The sequence below is a fragment of the Nicotiana attenuata genome, unplaced genomic scaffold, assembly GCF_001879085.1.
Source record: "Nicotiana attenuata strain UT unplaced genomic scaffold, NIATTr2, whole genome shotgun sequence".
Taxonomy (NCBI): Eukaryota; Viridiplantae; Streptophyta; class Magnoliopsida; order Solanales; family Solanaceae; genus Nicotiana; species Nicotiana attenuata.
In genome coordinates, this window is record NW_017671788.1 from 89,401 (window position 1) to 114,333 (window position 24,933).

Consider the following 24,933-nt stretch of genomic DNA (forward strand, 5'->3'; position numbering starts at 1 on the left):
TCACCTGACCACTGTAGAGATCCTGAAATATACAAAAATCAGGGAAGAATGCCACTAAATACTGCAACTCCTTTTGGTAAGTTTAGATACTGAAAGAAGATTGTATTTGAAATCAGGTATATATAGAACATCACTGATGTCCTGATTAGTAAACACAGATGACTTCCCTGTGTGTGTGCGTAATGCTACATCTCTTGTAGGTAAATGTACTTTATTTCTTTCAGATTCTGGAACAAGTTGGCATGATCTAACAACTGCAGGGTAGATGTCATATGGTTGGAGGCTCCTGTATCTATTATCCATCTATTCTTAACATACTGAGATACCAAGGCAATCAGAGTACATGCTGCTACAGTCTTGCAAGAAGTGCCTTCATCTATGCCTTTATTGAGCAACTAAATAATTTGTTGATACTGTTCCTATGTGAAGAAAGGGGCAGACTGCTGAACAAGTTTCTGAAGCATTGATTTTGGTTGTTGATATGATTCTTGTGTAAAGTAAGGAGTAGGGTGTTGAATAGGTTGCTGAGGTACTTGAAGGCTTTGTTTATTCTGCATTCGAAACAGCATTTGAGGATTGTTGTTAGTGAATTTGCAGGCATCACCAGAGACATGGCCTGCTGCTGGACTTCCATAGTTTGCATAAACTCCAGGACTACCTCCCTTCTTCTTAGACTTGAAATCTGAGGGGTAGCCAACTAACATATAACAGTTCTCCTTTGTATGTCCTTTGCAGTGGCAGTACTCACACTGAGGGATCTTCTTCTGAGGCCTGGTATTTCCCCTTATAGCTACTGGACCTCTGTTGCTAAACATTGCATTGCCTTCAGCCACTTCTACAACTTGTGTAAAATTTGCTAGACTCCTCTGACTCTCAAGATCAACAAGAGTAGGCTTTGTTGATGTTAGGAATTGGAGACATCATCATAATCTGACTCCTAGCTTGTGAGTAGGAATCATTTAGTCCCATAAGGAACTGTAGAAGTCTATGATATTCAGAGTGAGGAGCATACTTCTTAGATTCTAGATATGGACACCTAGGGCAAGGCATGAATGCATCAAATTCATCCCACAAATCTCTGAGCTTAGAGAAGTAATCAGCAACAGTCATAGTTCCCTGAGTAAGGGTATAAATCTCCCTCTGGAGATGAAGCACTCTAGAGCCATTCACTTTGTCAAATCTTTACAGACCTTGTGAGCATTGGATGCATATACAACACTACTTAGCAATCCTGGTCGTACTGCATTCATTATCCACGACAAAACTGCTGCATTCACCTTTCCTCATAGATCATGTAGTTTAGGTTCAAATTTAGACTTAGGATACCTTCCATCAACAAAACCTAATTTGCTTTTACCTAACAAACCGATTCGCATAGATTAACTCCATATAGAGTAGTTATCAGTGCTAGTCAATTGAAGAGAGATAAGAGAGCTACCTGGAGTATCTGTAGGTTGCAGATAGAGAAGATGATTGTGATCGACTGTGGTGAATCTGGTCGCACTGGTCGTCGGAGAGTCATTGCAGGTGAGTGATTGTTCTCGTCACCTATAATTGCCATTTTCAGCTTCTTCGAGTTCAATTCAACTCGATTTCGAGTGATTTCGAAGAAACCCTAGCTTCAATTGTCTATCACTTTGCGACATTCCAACACCGTGTGTTTGAATTGAGGTGACGCAGAGATCGAGCGAGCGGAAGACTGAGCTTAGATCGACGATGCAAGCTCTGATACCATGTTAACTTCCATGGCTATGGAAGATGGAGCTCAGAAGAAGGAGAAGAAGCTTAGAGAAGACAGTTGAGAACAGAGAGAATAACATATTCTGTTATTTGATTGAAATTTACTATACAAACTAACTCTCCTTTTACTATTCTATTTATATACATTACATACACTATCTAACTACTTGCTTAATCACTAATAACATTAACTACTTAAACTAACTAGAGTTAGGTAGACTTGAGTACTCTCAACAATAAATACCCAATGAACTTGCTTCATACACGTTCTCCGTGTGCTTTACTCCATTTCAACTGAGAAGCATCTTTATCAGTAATTTCAAGTTGTAATTTGCATTTGAGACCACAAAATCTTTGGCATGGATTCTATATCGAACATGTTCATTTCGATCGCCGAGACTCACAATCTCATCTTTACTTGTTCGCTATGGCACTTCCTTTTCCTGTTTCAATTTACGCAACACTTTAATTTTTGCTTTTATAATTACGATTTCCATCTATTTAAGCTTTCTAAAGCTATTGTGGTAAGTGTAGAAGAAAAACGCCAACAGTCAATGAATTTTGCTTCAGGGTGGATATTGTGATGCAAATTTAACCAACATAGAAACTATATATGTCAGCAGCATGAAAAGTTAAATTCCTACCTAAGCGTGTCCAGCAAATGCTTCTGAAAATAATATAAATGCATTGAGATAGTTATGACATATATTTCTTTAAAATTTTCGCTCACTGCTGCTATGATCATATCCTCCATTTTTTTCATGATCCAAATGCAATATTCCTGATGCCAAGAAAAGATCATCCATTTCATCTCAGTTTCATCATTTATGTCCAAGTTCACTGTCGACAGCACCACACTAAGTACAACCAAAACATGTTATCGAACAACAGTATGAAACAATCTTACTAATGTTGTCATAACTGTAGCCTAATTATGAATCTTTGAACGTATGATCGAAAACTTAGATTTTTTCCTTATATCCATATGCCCATGTAGTCTCGGCTATAAAAACGATAGTACTCCCTAGTCCCGGTGAGACTACTCCGACATATTCGGTGCTACGCCCCTATTATCCCATCCTCGAGACTGAACTAAGGCACAACAGTAAGGTCCGGAGCAGGAGCATTAGGGTAGGCGATGGCCGCTGCACGGTGGAATTTAGCAAGTTGCAGTTTATGTGGAAAACTTTTCTTTTTAGTTTGTCCCATAAAGAGTAACATCTTTTTATATTTAAAAATGTTGGATATTGAAGTTTTGATGATTAACAAAGTATGAGTAAATGTTCAAAGAACCAGGTCTTCAGTGTAGCTGCTTAACTATTCTGAAGAACCTGCTCCTCAGGAGAAAGAATCAGCTCCTCCTGAGTGATACTTGTACGTTTGTACAAGACAGTAACTTTATCTCAAAATTATCCAGGTCCGAGTTTGGTGGACGATGTCTACTATAAGTGATAAGAGTCATTGCTCAAAATATATGGATAATTCAGTCAGAGACTAAAGTCCCAAAGCGTGTGGAATCCTTGGAACAGTAGGAGTCCTATCAAAGAGGAAGCTGATTTTGAATAGGACTCCTAGAAGATCTCAAGTCGTGTTTAAATAGGATTGACTTTGTACTTCTAAACTATCCTTTTGCACATCAATTAAAGCATCATAAGTTGTTTAGTTGTGTTGAGTACTTGTATTGTATTCTTCCCAAGTCAGTCTAGTGAAGGAGGTTTAGGTAATTGAGTTGTAATCAAGTGTCATAAACAATTAGTGAGTTGGAGTGAGTATTTCGCTTTACAAGTTAGAGTAACTTGTGAATCAAATAGGAGTAGCAGGTGCACTGGAGAGTATTTAACTACAGTCCTGTAATTGATACATTTTGGCTCAGTATTTAGTGGAATTGGAGCTGAAAATCCTACATGGTAGGTCGTGGTTTTCGCATCTTTTGAGCCGGGTGATTTTTCATGTAAAAATCATTGTGTTCATTTTATTGCTTGTTTACTTTACGCTTAAGGAATACGGTAAAGAACCAAGTTCTTTAGTAATTCATACGGGCACTCAAACTAACAATTTTTTTTATTACTTTATACTAGTTTACCTTTAATAAATGATTATACACACAGATGTTTGTGGCTCGTTTAGATCACAAATTTCAAAAATCTTTTTTTTTCTTTCTTATACTCCAAATTCGTCAAACAGTGCCACTTAAATTGGGATAGAGAGAGTAGTTCTTTGGGAACCTCATCCAAAATTTTGTACTATTCTATAGCCGGAAATTTGACTTCCCCGTGAATTGTATTTTCTGGGCAACTGACACATAGGTTAGCTAGTGTCTTTAACAAGAATAAATATTATTTTGTAACTTCACTAATACAAGTAACGTTTAGTGATCCGATAGAAATTAACCCAATAAGCAATTATCACATCAGCAAAATATCATATTCATAAAATAAAAATGTTAAATACACTATAACGCTGGAAACTCCTGATAGTGTTCATATCTTTAAGGTCATCTCCAACTCTCCCTCATTTCTCCAAAATGAAGTCCTTTTTTGTCAAAATGTGGCTCCAATGCTTTCCCATTTTTGTCCCCAAAATGGGGATGAATAGTGTGACTCCAATTCATCTCATCTATTACTATTCATCCTTACTTTATTATTATTTTTAATATTTAATTTTAATTTATCTCTTTATATATATCTAATTATGTATATGTAATATTTTTATAATATTAGTTTTACATCTTAACTTTGGCGTATAATTTTGATAAATTAATTCTCGTGCATTTATTAATTTTATGTGAATTGTAAGTTAATTTTATTATAAGTTATAATTGTACAAAAAATATATAATCATCTCAAAAAATGAATGATGAAAATATAACATATTAGATATTGCTAAAATTAAAATAGAATTTCTTTAATAGAAATAAGAAAATAAAATTTAAATAAAAGATAATAATATAATACTGAAGAAAGAGAAGAATATAATATGAAATATTCTTTTTTGGAGTAAGAAATACAATAATGGGTGAAGTAACTGAAAGTACAAGACGGGGGGAGGGGGTGAATTGTATATTTTTAAACTTAATCTCTGTTAGTTGACTGGTTTTTTAATTAGTCGACTAGATGCTATAAACTAACAGTTGTAATAACAGAATATAAGATGCTGAAAGTAAATGCTGGTTCGGATTCAATGTGAATCCTAGTCCAGTCCCCTTGGGTTGCAAGGGAGTTCTCTTTAGTGAATGAGTTTCTTCGAGTACAATGGAAATGACGTGATAGCTCAGTTCCTATATCACTCTTCTCTTTTGATACAATGCCTCACTAGTGTTGTTCTCTCTTTCTTCTCTAACTTGTTACACAGCAGGTCTTAGAGAGCTACAATATTTGTTTGCAGTAGAACAATGAGAGGGTGTTTGGTTCGATCAAAGTATATCTAGCTAAGGTGTGATTACAGGTTTAAATACTTTGAGAGAGAGGCTCGAATTCTGAAAAGATTTGCCAATCCAAGAGATTTGATCCTTCGAAAGATATTGATTCTTTCCAAGAATAAAGTTGTTCTATAACGGCTCTGTTGAACTTGGAATCTTGATCCGCTATATTTAGACACTTTATTCAATATTCAGCGAGATCTTGATTTAGCTGATTCCTTGAGTTTAGCTACTTGATTGAATTTTCAGCGAGATCTTGATTTATCTGATTCCTTGAGTTTAGCTATAATTGATCACATCTGTATCTTTAGTGATTTCTTCATCCTTTAATCGCGTCCCTTGATTCCGTCAGTATCTTCACTATTGATTTCATCTTCCTTTAACCGCGCCTATATTCCTTCAATCTTGTAACTCAATCCATACGTTCCTTGATCATTACTAATTGATTTCGCCAATCCAAGAGTTTCTAAACAAAAAGAAAGTCTAACAATCTCCCCCTTTTTGATGATGACAAAATAATATATGTGTAAACACCAGTTGACGTCCCTGTAGTTTGCTCCCCCTCAATAGGAGCAGTAAGTAATTTGAGGTGCATGTAGTCGACTGCATCAGTTGACTTCTCTGTGGTTTACTTCCCCTCGACAGGAGCAGTGAGTAGCTTGAGGCGCATGTAGTCAACATCCTCAGGATCTATGACTCCCCCTCAAGGAGTGCCATAGTTGACTTGTTATGTACCTGCACAAAATACATATACCTGCACATAATACATATACTTGCATATACCTGCACAAAATACATATATCCTTTCTCCCCCTTTTTGGCATCAGCAAAGAGGGAATAGCACAATAGCATGCATAAACAGAATCCATAGCAGAATGTACTGGTAGAAGAAATAAAAATATCCACTGACTGATATCTCGGTCCAAAAATAGCACAGCAAAAAAAATTGTCTTAAACTTCCACACTAACGACGCAGAAAATAGGTAAGAGTGTTGCAGACGGCCTCCTTTAGTCGATCAAAGCTGGCGTTGGCTGAGACACTCATTCCATCAAGCCTGTCATGAACCTCCTTAAAAGACTTGACAGCAGACCCGTATTTTAGAGACATCAGACCCTGTTTCCTTGGAGATAGCATGAATGGTACCAACAGTGGACTAGGTGGCAATGAGAATATCCTTGATTGCAGAGAGCTCTTTCCCAATGGCGCTAATTTTCTCAGACAGGTCAGATTCACTAAGGTTAGGAAGAGAAGCAGAGGGTTTGGGCTTGGATTCTGTATGGGCAGACTTGACATCGCTCTCCTGTTTCTTGACCCATGAACCCTTCACACACACATATCCCATACTTGCAAAGGCTCTGGAGTTGTATGATTTTGAAACAGTGGTAAAGGAGTATGTAGAGAGGGAAATATTGTGGGCTTCCAGAATGTGGGTGATGACCATTCCATAGGGTAGACTGGTGGGATCTTCGGCACTTTCAATCATGAAATTGATAACCCAGGAGGACAGCTTGATTTTGAGTTTGGTCACAAGACAGTAGACCAGAAAAGTATCTCGTAAAGAGAAAGTAGAGAAAGACCCAGTACGGGAAAGCAGATTAGTTGCCACAATGTGAGCTAGAACACGAGTTTCAAAACTAACATCACTAGGGACCTAGTTGGTTGGGAAGGGATTCAGATGGACACTCAGCGAAACATCTTTTGGCTTGATCAAAAGAAATTTCAAAATCATCGGGCCAGGAATTTTTAAAGAGCATAGGGAAACCAGAACACTTGCACTGAAAGATCGAATCAAACATGGAACAATCAAAAACAATATGCTTTCCTAGTACTAAGGATTCCAACTTATCAGACCTACTGGAACGAAGATTTGCATAGAACATTCTCATTAGAGGTTCATAGACTTTAGGAGGAGGAACAGAAAAGAACTTTGACCACCCTTGATAAACAAAAAGGTCCTTTACCTTACAATTTAGGGCTTCTATGTCATCAAGGTCGACCACCCTCCCATGAGCAATAGGCTTGTCTGTTAGGGCAAGAAAGAGGTCCCTGTTAGGAGAATCCCAGAAATTGAGTTTCGACTCAAGGGAACTGGAAAGGTAAACTTTTGATTTCTTTGGAGTGGAGGAGACAGGGGTTTCTTCCATGGGTCTTTTACCAGGTCTTTTTCTCCTAAGGGTTGAGAATGATCGGAGAAATCCGCCTGAGAAGAGGCAAACCCCTCAGAGTGATCGGACCCTAGGTCTACCTGTTCAAGGGGTTGAGAAGGGGGTTTTCCCTTGGAGCGGGTGCTCTTTCTAGTGGAGACAGAAGGAGTTTTGGACTGTTTAGCCATTGTAGGAGGTTGGTGGTGGAGCAAGATTTCGGAGAAGGGGTATAAGGGCGATAGAGACAATGGAGATTGATATGAGAAGACAGCACAAAAAGGGTTTTCTAACGGTTGAGTACAGAAAAGGAAAATGCGTCTGTTGATCAGACGCGATGATTGGTTTTCCTTTTTAGAGGTCTGTGACTGATGTGAAAAGAGAAGAAAAAGGAGAGAAAACGGAGGCGTACTTGATGCATAAAGAAAATGTGGAATTTTTTATATATAAGATTAAATAATGACACAAAGGTCCTATTATTAGCTATTAATGCAAATAATGCCAAGAAGTTTTCTAAGTGAACAGAATCTGTCTTCTAATAGTGGCTTGGTAAAGATATCCGCTAGTTGATCAGCTGTTCCTACAAAGGATATTTCTATATTTCCCTTAAGAACATGATCTCTAATGAAGTAATGCTTGATATCTATATGCTTTGCCCTAGAGTGATGAACAGGATTTTTAGAAAGACAAATAGCACTTGAATTATCACAAAAAATCTGTATGGGTTTAAAAGAAAGTTCATAGTCACCCAGTTGATGGGACATCCACAGTAATTGTGCACAGCATTGTCCAATAGCAATGTATTCAGGTTCAGCGGTAGATAATGCAACTGGTGCTTGTTTTTTACTGTTCCAGGATATCCATGCTTTTCCAAGTAATTGACATGTACCACTTGTGCTCTTTCTTTCTTCCTTATCACCTGCAAAGTCAGCATCTGAGAAACCTTCTAATTTAAAAGAGTTAGAGCGAGGATACCATAGTCCATGGGATACAGTTCCAATGAGATATCGAATGATTCACTTTACTGCAGTCAGATGAGATTCCTTAGGAGCTGACTGAAACCTGACATATTTACACACACTTAACATAATATCTGGTCGACTTGCAGTTAGATACAGTAATATGAGCCAATCATTCTACGATACTTAGTTTCATCAATAGGGATTACCTGTTCATCTTTGTCTAGACTCGTTGAAGGACTCGTTGGTGTGCCAATGGATTTAGCATTACTCATGCCAAATTTTTGAATCAGTTCCTTTGTGTATTTGAACTGACATATAAAGGTTCCTTCTTCAGATTGTTGAATTTGAAGTCCAAGGAAGAATGTTAGCTCTCCCATCATGCTCATTTCGAATTCACTTTGCATGAGATTTGAAAATTCCTTGCACATAAGAGGGTTAGCACTACCAAATATAATATCATCAACATAAATCTGAATAATGAGATTACCTTCTCATGATCTTTTAATAAACAAGGTAGTGTCTACATTACCTCTAGTGAAGCCATGATCAATAAGAAAGGAACTAAGTCTATCATATCATGCTCGTGGAGCTTGCTTTAGTCCATATAGTGCTTTGGTGAGCTTATATACATGGTATGGAAACTTTGAATCTACAAACCCAAGCGGTTGTTTCACGTATACTTCTTCTTCAATAAATCCATTCAAAAAGGCACTTTTGACGTCCATTTGAAACAACCTGAATCCCTTAAATGATGCACATGCCAGAAGGATTCGTATAGACTCCAAGCGAGCTACTAGAGCGAAAGTTTCGTCATAGTCGACTCATTCCTATTGTGAATATCACTGAGCAACTAATCTGGCTTTATTCCTTACGACCTCTCCATCCTCATTCAATTTGTTTCTGAAAACCCACTTTGTTCCAATTACAGAAACATTTTCAGGTTTGGGTATCAGTTTCCACACTTGATTTTTACCAAACTGATCTAACTCTTCCTGCATTGCTTGTACCTGACTTGAGTCTTTTAGAGCTTCCTCTATCTTCATTGGTTCAACCTGAGAGATTAATGCTAAATTTGCTTTCTTTTTGACAGCTCCTCTGGTTTTCATTCCTTCATTTGGATCCCCTGTGATGAATTTTTGAGGATATTCAGGTTCATTTCTCCATTCATTTGGACGCACTACATTAGTAGTCGACTCGATCGGATGATCTGGTACACTGCTGCCGATTTCATTAGTTGACTCTACCGTAGAAGATTTATCAGTTGACTCTTGAGATTTTCTTGTCTCCTGAATTTCTTGAGCTTGATCTTCATTACCTGCAGTAATTCCTTTCTCGACCAAGGGATTATTTTCATCGAATATAACATGTACAGATTTTTCCACACATAATGTGCGTTTATTATAGACTCTAAAAGATCTACTATTTAATGAATATCCCAGAAAAATACCTTCATCACTTCTTGGATCGAATTTTCCAAGGTTGTCATTGCTGTTATTGTGAATGAAACACTTACTTCCGAAGGGATGAAAATAACTGATATTAGGACGTTTACCTTTCCATAGTTCATAAGGAGTCTTCTTCAGAATGGGCCTTATGAGACATCGGTTGAGAATGTGACAAGCTGTACTTACACCTTCTGCCCAAAAATGATTTGGCAGCGAATGATCTAGTAACATGGTTCTTGCCATGTCTTGGAGGGTTCTATTTTTCCTCTCAACAACCCCATTTTGTTGTGGTGACCGTGGTGCAGAGAAATTATGAGTGTATCCCTGATCATTACAGAAATCTTCAAATGCTCTACTTTCAAATTCTCCTCCTTGATCACTCTGAATTGTTGAAATCAGATATCCCTTTTCTCTTTCAACCTTTTTGCAGAAAATCTCAAAACTTCTCAATGCTTCATCTTTATGAGATAAGAAAATTACCCAAGTGAAACGTGAATAATCATCAACAATAACAAAAGCATATCTTTTTCCTCCTATACTAGCAGTTCTAGTAGGCCCAAATAGATCCATATGAAGCAATTGCAAAGGTTTAGAAGTAGATACAATATCTTTATTTTTGAAAGAGTTTCTGGTTTGCTTACCTATTTGACATGCATCACAGATATGAGTTCTAGAAAAATTCAGTTTGGGTGGACCAATAACTAACTCATGTTTGGACAATTTTTCTATCAAATGCATGCTTCCATGACCAAGTTTTCTATGCCATAACCATGGATCATCAGACATAGATGTTAAGCAAATATGACCATCTATCTTTTCAAGACCATCAAGAATATAAATATTTCAGTACCTTTTTCCTGGGAGGACGGTTTTACATGTCTCGTCTTCAATAGCACATCTTGTTTTCTTAAAATTTACCTTATATCCTGAGTCGCATAGTTGACTTATGCTCAAGAGATTGTAGTTGAGTCCATCGACGAGATAAACTTCAGTGATGTCACAGTTGTTATTGAAGGGAATTGTTCCAGTACCAATTATCTTTCCATTTGAGTCATCTCCAAACTTAACGCTTCGTCCATCAATTTTTGTAACTTCTTTGAACAGGTTTTATCACGTGTCATGTACTGGAACACGCACTGTCTAAGTACCATTTTCCATTGCGACTTATTCTGTGGTGTTCCTGTAAAACATAGTGATTACTTTCTTTTAGGTACCCAAGCTTGCTTGGGTCCTGGAGGGTTAGTATTACTAGATTCAGAATTGTTTTTTGGTTTCCAAACCCATCCTGAAATATTTGCTTTACCAAAGCGACAAAAAGAATATTTATGTCCACTTTTGTTACAGTAGTGGCACGTAACTCCTGACCCACTTTTAGGTCTTTCATTTGTGTTAGTACTAGTGGAGTTTGTTCTAGCTGGTCCTTTTCCAGTTGACTTGTAGGTCGCCTGGTTTGACCTGATAGAACTGTGACTGGTGGATTTCGCATGCCATTGAGTTGCCTTTGCAATTCCTCAAATTCTTCTTGAAGTACTTCTTTTTCAATTTCACATACTTCATGTTTGAGTTTCCAATCTTTAACTTCTTTATTAAGTCTCTTAGGCTCATTCATCATTTTTTGAGACTCTTTCAAAGGTAAATCAAGAATGTCCTGCAATTCATTGCATCTTTCACAGTTATAAGATCTTATTTCACCTCGTGCTATGAAACAGTTCTCATTGTCATCTTTGCATTCGTCATCTGAAGTGTCCTAATTCGTCCAGCATCTTGAGGATTTGTTCTTCTCGTTTTCCAGAATCATCATGAAGCAAAGATTTGTTATTTCTTCGTGTTCTGAACTGTCTTCATCGCTCCAACTTCCAAAAGATTTGTTCTTGTTAAAGCCTCAGGAAATTTTTCTTTTTAGATCTGGGCAGTCACCTTGAATGTGTCCAAATCTTCCACACTCATAGCATTTTCCATCATTCTTGTCTTGTTCGTTGTATCGCTTGGGTGGAATTCTTCCTTTCCTCGTATTCCTGAATCTTCTCATTAAGCCATCCATGTTTCTTGATAGCATAGCAATCTCTTATTGGAGAGCTTCAGGATCATCATCGATTTCATTTTCAGCTATTTCAGTTGAGGCCTTGAATGCGACTGTTTTTCTTTTTTCTTCTTGACTAGTCTTTTTGAGATGTGTCTTTTCAAAGGCTATCAGTTCTCCTCGTAGTTCATCATAGGATAACTTGTTTAGATCCTGAGATTCAAGTGTGACCACTTTGGTCTGCCACGTGGTTGGTAGACTTCTGAGAATTTTTCTGACTTGATCACCACTCGTATATGGTTTTCCAAATGCTTTTAGATTGCTAATTATTTTGCTGAATCTGGCAAACATCTCTTCAATAATCTCTCGTTCTTTCATTGAAAAGAGTTCGTAATCATGAACCAACATGTTGATATGAGTTTCCTTTACTTTGCTGGTTCCTTCGTATGTAACCTCAAGCTTGCCCCACATTTCTTTGGCTGTGTCACAGCTAGAGATTTTATCATATTCTTCACCACTTGTGACATTGTAAAGCAGGTTTCTCGCTTTATTGTTAACCTATAGCACTTCCATTTGCTCTTTTGTATATGAATCTATATTCTCAGGATCAGCAAGTGGTTGAGCAGCAGCTGGCAGGGGATAGTCCCTTTTTGATGACTCTCCAAACTTTAACATCATAAGCCTCGACATAGATCTCCATATGCACTTTCTAGTGAGAGAAACATTGTCCATTGAAGTATGGCGGCCTAACTTGTGAAGTTCCTTCCTGGAAGAGAGCTCCTATGATTACTTGATTTGCCATGATCTTTTCTCACAAGTTGTTAAGCAAAAGAAAAATGTGAGCCTTGCTCTGATACCAATTGAAAGTACAAGAGGGGGGGGGGGAGGGGTGAATTGTATCTTTTTAAACTTAATCTCTGTTAGTTGACTGGTTTTTCAATTAGTCGACTAGATGCAATAAACTAACAATTGTAATAATAGAATATAAGATGCTGAAAGTAAATGCAGGAATTAAAGACACCAGAATTTTTATACTGGTTCGGATTCAATGTGAATCCTAGTCCAGTCCCCTTGGGTTGCAAGGGAGTAATCTTTAGTGAATGAGTTTCTTCGAGTACAATGGAAATGACGTGATAGCTCAGTTCCTATATCACTCGTCTCTTTTGATACAATGCCTCACCAGTGTTGTTCTCTCTTTCTTCTCTAACTTGTTACACAGCAGGTCTTAGAGAGCTACAATGTTTGTTTTGCAGTAGAACAAAGAGAGGGTGTTTGGTTCGATCAAAGTATATCTAGAAAAGGTGTGATTATAGGTTTAAATACTTTGAGAGAGAGGCTTGAATTCTGGAACGATTTGCTAACCCAAAAGATTTGATCCTTGGAAAGAGATTGATTCTTTCCAAGAATAACGTTGTTCTGTAATGGCTCTGTTGAACTTGGAATCTTGATCTTCTATATTTAGACACTTGATTGAATATTCAGTATCTTGATTTAGCTGATTCCTTGAGTTTAGCTATAATTGATCCCATCTGTATCTTCAGTGATTTCTTCTTCCTTTAATCGCGTCCCTTGATTCCGTCAGTATCTTCACTCTTGATTTCGTCTTCCTTTAACCGCGCCTATATTCCTTCAATCTTGTATCTCAATCCATACGTTCCTTGATCATTGCTAATTGATTTCGCCAATCCAAGAGTTTCTACACAAAAAGCAAATATATTATTTTCATCATTAAAATTAGATCTAACACTGGAAACCTTTTACTTAACTCATTCCAAGAGAACTATAGCAACACGCGAGTAACTTCTCATAACCGTAGGACATTCCAATCCTCAAGTAGTGGTCTAAACCACCGTAACCCCTCTGTGATCCGCCTACACATAACAAGTCATAATACTTGATTACTTCCAAATAAAATCACGGCGGTCGTCGAGCCTCGCAAGCACCGCCACAAATCACATGCATAACTTAATCACGCTGAAGGAACTGATCACCGTCACCATTATACCAATAAAACCATGGCCAACCAATCTAGCTTCTTCTAATTCATCCTTAACTTGCCTTAGAGAAAATAATAGCTCTATTCCTTACATCACCAACCTAAATCCACACTCACCTTGAGTGACTCCATTCCATGAGACCACATTGTCTCCAAACCCACGAACCGTTTCATACGCTCCTTGCACGCACATTCGCATCTTCAACTTATACACCCATTTTGTAATTCCTCTACGAATCCGAAGTCTTTTTCTCTTTTTCCGCCCAATGCTACGCCGCAAGTCGAAAACATCATAGGACATTCTGAGCCTCTTATCATAATCTGTTACAAAAGCTTGATTCTTAACCTTACTGCGAGCTTGAATCCTTAGGCACCGCATTTTTAACCTTCGAATTCACTAGGACCGTTGTTGAGAGTCACCCACTCTGGCTTGGTCCCGAATATAATCAACTCCGAGGCTCCGCTGGCACATGAACACCCATCTTAATGAAGCACCTGACTGAATCGCTTCCTAAAGCCTGATCATGAGTCAATAAGGCCAACTATAGCACACCTTTATCAATTCCTTTGCTCAATTACCACTTATATTCCTTTCCCTTAGCTGAAATAACTTACCAATACGCCGAAAACCCGAAACCTCACAAGAAGATAACCATGCAACCCAATCGTAGGAAGTGGGACTCTCCCACTTAGCTTGAAGCCACCATTACACAACTCTGGAACCCATCGAGATTCTTTCTTCATCATCGACATGATCTTGCACCATCAACTCGCCAAATTCCTCTAAATCCTTCTGTTTGACCTTTCATGAACACTATGAATCACTGACCTCATTCACCTATCTGACCTCTTACCATATCGCTGGTAGAATTCTTCGCCTAAGCCTCGTCAATACCACGCGACCGCTAACCTGCTCACATGAGATACCCACCTGTGCAAATTACACGCCGACATTTTCCAACGTCGTTGCACGGGTACAAACGGTATGACATCAATATCCCATCCTGAGCCCGTGCTCATCCACCAACTGTACTAGTCCGCTCACTTCTTATGGACATCAACTAGATGTGCGACAATATCTTCCAATTCAAAGTTATATTAACTCCCTCTTCGCATCAAGCAACTCCCTTTCTGTTGCATCCAATCTCCTGCCGTATAATAGCTAGTAATTCAATTTAAGCCCGTAGACCCCATCACCGTCCAATATCATTCCCAGATCATTCCAAATTTCCTTAAGGCGTGTAGTTATCCTGCCACTACACCCATATACTACTCTGCCACTCTCCCACTTTGGTCAAACTCACTCCTTTAAGCAACTACTCAACTCTTGTCCCCCACACTTGGCCTTCCAGGAGTTTTATCACCGCAAGACACTTCCCACATGTCCATCATCATCTTTCGCTGCCCGCCTTTACCCTATTAATCATAACATAACTCTGTAGCACTAGAACCAATAGATGGTTACTTTATCAACCCAAACCTGAACATTCATAGTCCTATTGTCCTCCCTCCGCCGGAAATAAAACACTAAATCTTTGAATCGTACTCCGAGCAAACCTCCTTTCAAGTCATTCACTGCTCTGACACATAGGCAAGCATCCTACCATCACATCAATTTGCACGATAACCGTTCATAAGCATCATAGAAACTGTGCATAGCCTCAAATCTCTCAGAAGTATAGCTACTAAGCTGAAACGAGAAAATATCGTTCCGCAAGGCGACGACAATAGCCCCAACAACCATGCAGGGAGAAACATCCCGCACCACATCTGTAGTACCATTACAATTCCTCAATTCTTGGTCGATAACAAGTGATTTGCGTCGCATAAGATTGAGTAGGAAAGAAACAAAGGCATAAACCTAAAAGGAATCAAACCGCACGATGAGTATCAAGACGGGAAGTGCTCCTAACAATTCTGTAGCCTCTCGAAGATAAGCACAAACGTCTCCGTACTGATCCACGAGACTCTACTAGACTTGATCATGACTCGTGAGACCTAAGGGAACCTAGTGCTCTGATACCATGTTGTCACGACCCAAAATCCACTAAGGGTAGTAATGGCACTGGACACCACTGTCAGGCAAGCCAACACCATATTACTAGTAAATACTCATTTTAATATTCTCGAATCATTTCTTCTAAACATTTAAACAATTGATAATAAACTTCACTGGATAAACAATGATATCTTTAAAAAATTTATTTACTGAATAAACCTGAAATACTCCCAGAACCAGGTGTCACAAGTGCATGAGCAATTACTAGGAAATCTAATAAAGTACAATAACTTGTCCAGAATACAAACTTGGACAGAGAGTAAATAAAAGAGACTCTACTGGCTGCGGATCGTCTCGAGAGAAGCAGCTCACCTAAGTCTCTGTATTATCCATGCTGCTACACCCATTAGGCCACTAGAGGTACATGTGCCTGCACAACAAAAATGCACAGCAAGTGTAGCATGAGTACAAAAACAACGTGTACTCAGTAAGTATCCCGTCTAATCTCGAAGAAGTAGAGACGAGAGGTCGACTTCGACACTTACTAATGGTCCAATAATGTCATTGCAGTAAAGAAGTGAATAAGTATGAAACAGGGTGAATATATGAAACAAACATGTATAAAACACAATAATACCATCCCCTTTTTTCATAATTTTACTCAAGTTTTCAGCTAACAAGTTTCCCTCCGTAACCGGAGCATATATGTACAATTACAGTGGTTTCCCTCAAGGGAATTATCAGGATTCAGTTCAGGAAAAAATCTCTCATATGCACCGGCTTCTGGCCAAGTGTTACGCACGATTCCATGAGTATAATACATATGTATATATATCGGAAATGCCAAGGCGTACGGTCCGATCCAACATAAAAGTAAATTGTGTACTGCCGATGGTTGAACGGAGCGAACCATAGATGCATCTATTAACCTCCTGAGGCGATCGGCCCGCTCCAATGAGAGTAGAGAAAATTAATACCCCGCTCGCGAATCATACGTGCGACGTGGTCTGATATAGATTTAAGGAATTTCCCCGCTTGCGAATTATACATGCGACGCGGTCAAATATAAGTTTAAGGAATTTCCCTCGCTCGCGAATCATACATGCGACGCGGTCAAATATAAATTTATTAACAAATCAAAATCCTTTCTTGATCCTTTTCAAAAAGAGAGACGATTCAACGTGAAGCTTTTAAGGTAATTTTCCCCGCTCACGAAACATACATGCGACGCGGTTACACATAGATTCCTTAAGTTATTACAAGATTCCCTAAGTCTTTTTGAAAGTACTAAGTTTAATGGTAACACAGAAATTCTTATATTCCTCAATTAAAATACCCTTCAACACAATTATTACACAACCTCAATCTTATTTCTTCTCAAGGCAACAATAACATCGATCAACAACAATATCAATAAAGCATGATGTAACCTAGGACTACCCGGACATAGGCATATCAGTAGCTACGCACGGACTCTCATCACCTCGTGTGTACGTAGCCCCCACAAATAGAAGCACATATCCAATTAATTCACCTATGGGGACAATTCCCTTTTATAAGGTTAGAAAGGAGATCACCTCGCTCCGAAGTTCCATAACTGGCATTCCACGCCCTTCCGAAGACTCAAATCGACGCACAACGCTCCAAAACTAGCCAATGATTATGTATACCCATTAATATATGTTCAATTACTCATAGTAATCCAATTTATAACAATTTCAAACCCCGATCGAAAAGTTGACAAAATTGCCCTCGGGCCCACGTGCCCGAATTCCGAATTTTTCGAAGATAAAGTTTGCCCACAACCTCACGAACTCAAATATATAATTTACTCTAAATTTCCTGTCCAAAATCGTGGTCAAAATCCAAAGACACAAACTTTCTAGGTTTTTTCTCAAACCGCAAAGTTTTTACAAATTTCTATACTTTAATCCGTATTTAAATCATGTATTTAACTTGTAATGAGTGGGAACAACTTACCTTGTGATACTTGAAGAATATCTCTCCTTGAAGCTCTCCAACATCGCTCACACCAAATGAAAATGGGAGAAAAATGGCCAATTTCCTGATTTTAAAAGAACACACTGCCTCTAGCCTTTCCGCACCTGCGGTCACTTGACTGTTTCTGCGGCCCCACTACCGCATCTGCGGTCCTTCACCAGGCTTCCCTTTTCGCTTCTGCGCCTCACCTATCGCAGGTGCGGTTCCACTTGTGCGGTTATATGACCGCATAAGCGGTCTCTTCACTTCTAACCCAACACCGCATTTGCGTCCCCCATGGCCACTTCTGCGGCCCCGCACCTGCGGCTCAAGCCTCACAGGTGCGGTTACACCAGAAGGCAGCTGTTTTGCTTCTTCTTCAAATTTCAAAATTGATCCGTTTACCATCCGGAATCCACCCGAGGCCCCTCGAGACCCCGTCCAATCATACCAACCAATCCCAAAATATAATGCGGACCTGCTCGAGGCCTCAAATCACATCGAACAACGCTTAAACAATGAATCACCCTCCAATCCAAGCTTAATGAACTTTAGAATTTCAAACTTCAACATTCAATGCCAAAACCTATCAAATCTCGTTCGACTGACCTCAAATTTTGCACACAAGTCATATTCGACATTATGGACCTAATCCAACTTCCGGAATCGAAATCCGACCCCGATATCAAAAAGTCCACTTCCGATCAAACTTCTCAAAAAGCTCCAAATTTCTAAGTTTTGCCAAATGACTCCAAAATGACCTACGGGCCTCCAAATCCACTTTCGATCGCGCTCCCAATACTAGAATCACCATACGGAGCTATTTCCAGACTCGGAATCCCGATCGGACATCGATAACATTGAAATGCACTTCAACCCAAACTTACAAAATTCTTCCAAAATGCTAACTTACACAATAGCCACCGACACGCTCTCGGGTCATCCAAACCCCGATACCGGACATACGCCCAAGTCCAAAATCATCATACGAACCTGCTAGAACCTTCAAACCCTGATTACGAGATCGTTTACTCAAAAATCCAATCTTAGTCAATTTATCCAACTTAAAGCTTTCAAAATGAGAATTTTCTTTCTAAATCAATTCCGAACTTCCCGAAATTCAATTCTGACCATGCGTACAAGTCATAATACCTGAAGTGAAGTTGCTCATGGCCTCAAACTGCCGAACGATGCGTTGGAGCTCAAAACGACCAGTCGGGTTGTTACAAAAACTTTCCGCATGAGAGAACGCGCATCGGTTCGACAAAATCCGCACGTGCGGCCTTACAATCCTTCAAAGGTGCGACTTTGCACCTGCGCCCAACACTCCGCACGTGCGATGCACCAGACTGCCAAAAATATCAAAATAATCTATAATCAATTCGAAATACACCAGAGCCCCTATCTAACCATACCAATAAGTCTTGATACTTTATTCAAACTTATCCAAATGCTCAAAACACTACGTAGTAATTTTAACAAATCAGTAATTGAAGATCGAAAATCCATCTCTTAACTTTCAACATTCAAGTTTCGTCGAACTCGTCCGAATCGCAATTAGACATTCCGGATCACAACCAAACTTTGCACACAAGTTTTAATCCACTAAATGAACCTATCCAAAGTCCCAGAATACCAATCAGAACCCGACAATCTCAAAGTCAACTCCCCGTCAAACCTATAAATTCTCCAACCTTCAAATTGCCAACTTTCGGCAAATAGTGCGAAAATCTTCTAGGAAACTCCGAATCCAAATCCGAATATATGCCATAGTCCGAAATCATCGTACAAACGTATTGGGATTATCAAATCACCAATCCGAAATCGTCTACTCAAAAGTCAAACCTTGGTCAACCCTAGCAATTTAAGCTTCCAATATGAGATTAAGTATCCCAAATTCATCTCAAACATTTCCGAAGCCAAAGTAATCAATCCTGCAACTATAACAAACAATCATACGAGAAATATCTAATAAAGCATGGGGGCTCAAATACATAAAACGACCGGCCGGGTCATTACAAACACTCTATTAGGTGGACTATTTCTTCTATTCAATGTTGTTAATTTCTTTAGACTTGTAGGAACCTTTTTTTAAGTTGCCTAGTTCCGATCGTTCGACTGAGTAATTAATACTATGATCTTCATATAGAACTTATTTTCCATGACAATGAAAGAATAATACTGGGAAAATGTAATAGAACCTATTTGATAAAATTAAGTAATGACAACAAACTAGACGAAGAACCATTAGGAGTGGATCCAAAACCCTATACATGATCAACATTTATTAGTTTAGGAAGCTTATTTTTTGTTAATTTGTTTTATAACTCAATTATAAAATTTTATATTATTTAGATTATCTTTAAGAAGTTTATTTTCATTGATATGGATACAAAAAACGCACGTATCCTAAGGCTAGTATAAAAAATACAAAACAATTATAGGTCATAAATATTGGCCAATAATTCATTCTTTAGAACGCAGAGCGTCGTCCAATCAGGATATCTCTCCTTTGAAAAAAAATCTCATTTTATTAAATGACTTAATGATTATAAGTTGATACAAAAAGCTTCACTTAACCATTATAAGTTGATATACTAAGCCTCCAATTTCACTCACTATGCACATATTTAGTCAACAAGAAAATACTCTACAAAAAAAATTCCTTGCAGTATGCCAAGCCAATTTGCTTCATATTGTACTGCAAAGTTAGGAGGAGCAAGTGGGTGCACACTATTAAGTTAGAGATTTTGGCTAATGAGTTAATTTTAGAGTTTTGCTTGGTTCTCGAAATAAATTTGATGCGAATTGACACAATATTGACTTTTGGTTTTATCTTGGTTAATCCAAAGCTAATGAGTGGTGTTGAAGAAAATAGGCAAAAACCATGCTAAGAAAAGTTTTGACGGATGATTTGAAGAAAAAAATCTATCAAAATAGAATAGGAAAGGCAAAATAATATTAGAATGCCAAGTGGCACAACCACAATTCAACAAGTGTTAAATTTTAGGACAAACTTCCAATACATTTGGAAATTCAAAATAATTTAAAACAGAAAATAATTTGAATTTTTTTAAACCTTCCCACTTAACTACAACATGGACTCCCACGTTGGATTCAAACTCTTTTTGGGCATTTTTAAAAATTTTTTACTAAACCATAAAATTATAAAAAAAAATTACTCCAAGTCTAAATCATTAAATTTACTTTTTCAGACGTTGCGAGAATGTAGTGAAATACTTTTTAAAAATTAATTTACATATTTGATTTTGTACTTTTAAAATTGTTTATTAAACCTGAAAATTCAAGAACATAACAATTACTCCAAGTCTAACTTATTAAATATACTTTCTCAGACGTTGCGAGAATGTGGTGAAATAGTTTTAAAAAATTATAGTACATATTTAATACTGTATCTTATCATCTAAAAGACAACACGGTAATAAGCTTAATAGCCTGTTTGGGGGTTTGTGTTCTTTTTCCCTTAAAAAAATTTATTTTGTATTACGCCAAAATCTCCCACGTTTATAAATGTCCCACGTTTGTTGGAAATGGGAGAAATTTATTCGTTCAATTACTTTATTTTTATAAAACTTGGCAATTACGAATAAATAAAAACTTCCTTCCATTGTTGGAATCGGCAATTTTTACAATTTATTTACGAAAAAAAAGAAGAAAAAAGTATATATTATTAAAATGAGAGGAAAAGCCTTCACAGGTCATTATCAATTCACATAAAATAAAATATATAATAATGAAATAATCACAACAAACATAGTAAAGAATGTAAAAATTAAAACTTTATATTGAAAATAATTCTATATTTTCTATCTATATATATAATAGGAGAGGCAAAACAAGGATAGGATGATAAGTGTCAGACCAGAAAAATTCTATTTTTTAAAACCAAAATATATCTTATATAATATGAGAGGTAAAACAAGGAGAGGATGATAAAGAAAAAATTCAATTTTAAAAAAGCAAAATCTATCTATATCAAACAAGCATATGATGATAAGTTTCATCACCAGAAAAATCCAAATTTTTGAAAAGCAAAATAAATAAATTATAGGAGAGGCAAAACAATGAATATCGATTGCATTTACATGTTCATAAAATAATACCATTCACATGCTTTTTTGTGTATATCGTATTTTCCAAGCAATATTTTCTAATAAAAGTTATGTTATGAATACTAGTAAAATTAAAAGGTTCATCCCTTTGATATGAAATCCTTTATGTGACCGGGCTTCTCCATTAGATGGGTGACGCAAAACACCGCACCATGTTGTTTCATAAATCATAATGTTGTTTCATATTAAAAGTATCATGCATACTTAGATGGCCGGTGCCCGTGCAATTATAGTCGGTGAAAGCGCTTAACGTAGCATCATAAAGCCTTTCTCTCAGCAAACGCCTAAAAATGAAATTCCACCTACAACTACCTAAAGTCACCTAGTACAAAATAACAAAAGTGAATTAATTGTTTTAGCATGTAAACAAAGCAAAGGCAGTTTTAACAATCTGCGAGTACAACTTGAAGATACGTCCATCTTCAGAATATAGGCTTTGCGAAAGCGTTTTAACTCTTATGATGTCGATTGGTACATCAGAATATTATCTTGTCAGGGGTAAAAACCTGTAGTATAAGGTCTTGGTTGCTACATCTGAATATTATGTTGTTAGGAGTAAAAAAAACTTGTATAAGATGTTTGGTTACTTTGACATGATGTGGTTGCTAAGTGAGTTTTGGCAATTGGTTATTGCATTGCTGGAGTACTATACATGGGTTTTGTTATTCTATTCTGAAAATAATGGTACTTTTCTTGAATAATTATGAATTTCTTTCAACTTGGCATAGTTAATATTTGTGAAAATCTGTTTAAATTATAATTTTATTGTTTAATGCTTGATGAATCAGGGGTTTTAGGCGTTGTTAATCTATTCTGAAAAACAACAGTACTTTCCTTGAATAATTATAAATTTCTTTAACTTTTCATTTTGGATTTATTAGTTATACTAGACTTGCGTAGAATATTGAATTTGCTATTTTAGATACTTGACGAGCTACTTGCTTAGTCGTGAAAATTACATTTTCTTTTACGGATTTGTTCCACGTTGTGTGTATTTGTCTGAAAGTTTCTTGAATTTTCATAACTCACATATATATTCATGAGTGGGGCCAATGACCCGTTAAAGTTTCATTATTCCTGTGGGATCGGGCTGAATGCCTCAGTAGTACTACTATGAGATCGAGCTGTTTGTCTCGACAATATTATGTGATGCATTCATGGATCGGGTCGTACGACCTCGACAGTGTACACTATTATTATGGGATCGGATCGTACGCCACGGCAGAATATCGTGCCAGTACTCTTATGGGATCAGGTCATTTGCCTCGGTTAAATCGTGCATAACATTCGATAAGAAGGCAGCCTATCTATGATTCTATCCGACTTGAGACGTGATACTTATGGGTTAGTGACCTGACACATATTCCATTTGAGGTAGCATTCGGTATTAGAGGCTTTTGTATTTACTCTTCTGTTGAGGATCGTGTATGTACATATATCCATTTGTCACTGATTTTACTTGCGACGCTACATACCAGTCTACCTTTATTGTACTTTGATTATTGGATAATTACTAAGTGTCGATGTCGACTCCTCGTTACTACTTCTTCGACATTAGACTAGATACCTACTGGGTACGCGTTGATTTATGTAATACTACACTTCTGCACTAATAGTGCCGGTACTGAGACAGGTACATTCGGTGGTCATCTAGGCGAGTAGGCGCAACTGCTGAGGAGAATTTTGTCGTATTATCTGGTTTTGCTCTTTTAAGTTGTATATCTGAGTGCAACAGAAGAAAGGGTATAATTACTAACACAATTAGTGAATACCTCTTCATGAGCCTTGACTCTGAGGATTTCCTTTACTATCAAAATCTTGATTTCACTTTGATCTGCTCTAAGTACTCGGTCTATCTGTAGAGAAATTCACATCAAGAATTGAAATTCAATCAAAATTTTGCCCTTATATCCATATACAACATATTATACGCTTGTATCCATGCTTCATAAAAGAAAATTACCAAAAAGGAAATGAGAATAGTTCATCAAAAGAGAAACAGAGGCTTCATGGTTTTGGAACAATCTTTCGTCACCTTTGCCCCACGACTTGGTAGCGAGCAAAATAGAATAGAGAACAACAGGCTTTCATCTCCCTATTTCTTAGTAGAAAATGATCAAATTTGCATATACTGTATAAAATAGAAAATTGTAATAGTTAAAATAACAAAAGAAACTAAGCAGAAACATCAGAAGATCGCAAAACGAACTCAGCAAAAATTATTCAAGAGAAGAAGGAAAGCCTTAACCCAAACACAGAAAATAGTGAAAGTAGAAAAGGATAGAAAGAGGAGAGGAATGAAAGTTACTTTCAGTAACAAAGCAAAGATGAAGCCAAAAGAAAAGGAAATAATTAATTGCTTGAGAGTCAATCTTGCGGCAACACCTTTGATACCTCAAATTTTCAATAAAAATGTTTTAATTGTGGACTGCTTGGTAACAAAGACAAATTTCATAATGCATGTGCAGATCAGGTACAATTACTGATATGCATATAAAAATTCAACCAATTCAAAATAATACTGTAGAAAATTAACATATAATCACCAAATTATGCAATAAACAAAGAAAAGCTGCACAAATAACTCATTGAACCAGAGTGCTCACACCAGATTCAAATAGAACAAAGATGGATAAACTCTGAAATTTTTTACCAACAGATAATAAAAAACGCAAGAGACATTAAATTTTTCCCAAATCACTAAGCTCACAAATAAAAGAGTGAATCAAGAATTTGAGAAAAATTGAAACATGAGTAATAGAAGGGTAAGCGCAAGAACAGAAGAATATGGCTTTTGGTAATTGATACCATAGTATCTGTGTATGACCCAAGGTTTATCTATAGTTGGTGTGACGTCGAATTACTAAATTACCCATAAAGTAGATGATATTTTCATAAATGTCCTTCGTCATACACAAGAACCTTCACTTATTATATAGTTAAAAAAACAACCTCTTTAACCTAGGTATAATAGGTAACTAGTATTTTGACTTAACCCGCACCACCTCCTTCACTTTGAATTTTGCATCATCCTTGAACTGAGGATGTCCACAAAATTTGCATTCTTCTAACTCTCAAACAATATAACATACAATCAT